This window comes from Octopus sinensis, linkage group LG10 (assembly GCF_006345805.1).
Source record: "Octopus sinensis linkage group LG10, ASM634580v1, whole genome shotgun sequence".
Taxonomy (NCBI): Eukaryota; Metazoa; Mollusca; class Cephalopoda; order Octopoda; family Octopodidae; genus Octopus; species Octopus sinensis.
In genome coordinates, this window is record NC_043006.1 from 15149296 (window position 1) to 15150126 (window position 831).

An 831-nucleotide genomic window follows, 5' to 3' on the forward strand; every position below is an offset into this window, starting at 1 on the left:
TAAACAGCGGTGGTGCCCCAGCGTGGCCGCGGCCTTCGGGCTAAAACATTTTTAAGCATTTAAGGAATTATATATATATATATATACATATATATATATTATATATATATATATATATATATATATATATATATATATATAATATATATATATAATATATATATATATCTATATATTATTATATATATATATATTTGAGTAATTGAATGAATTATCTTATTAAGGATAATTCAAAAGCTAACCGATACCTGGGTAGCAAATTCACATCAGAAAGAACACGGTTGAAGCTACGTCCCTGGGGCATAGACTACGTGTCTTCGTGCGGAAATTTGTATGTTTATTTTAAAATTATAAGTATATGAAAGAATGGAGTTGAACGATATCCTTTATTCTCGACATATGTTTCGAAGGCTGCATATTCCTAATTCTGAGGGAATAAGGAGTACATAATGCAGATTTCTCGTCAGGAAAATCAAGGAACTTATGTCGACATCAAAATGCACAAAAAACTTTTAGCTGACCGCTCTCAAGGAGCCCATGACGATAATGAGTGTCTCTTTATAATGAGTGACGTCAGATTGGCTGAATGTAGAAGAATCTAGAAGTTTCTAAAGGTTCAAGAGTTCAAACGAAGTAGGAGGAGGGAAGCATAAGAATAGTAAGGTGAGAGAGTGCAGGTCAAAAGAATGGTGGGTTTAAATGATTTCTTTTGTGAATGAGTGCCTGTGTGTGTGACTGTATATAACTGTCTTAAAGTGTGTATGTGTGTGTCTGAATGCGTGATTGTGTTTGTAGATGGGTAGATGTCAGAAAACTGACAGCTGTGAGGTG

The 831-nt window shown here is 33.7% G+C and overlaps 1 non-coding gene across 1 annotated transcript in view; it reads left to right on the forward strand.

The window, feature by feature from the left end:
- Position 1, forward strand: part of LOC115216837 — a 105-nt gene extending 104 nt beyond the window's left edge. Inside the window, exon 1 of the small nuclear RNA XR_003882098.1 lies at position 1. This exon is cut by the window's left edge and continues 104 nt beyond it. This is a non-coding gene — a small nuclear RNA (U6 spliceosomal RNA).
- Positions 2-831: the final 830 nt, after the last annotated feature.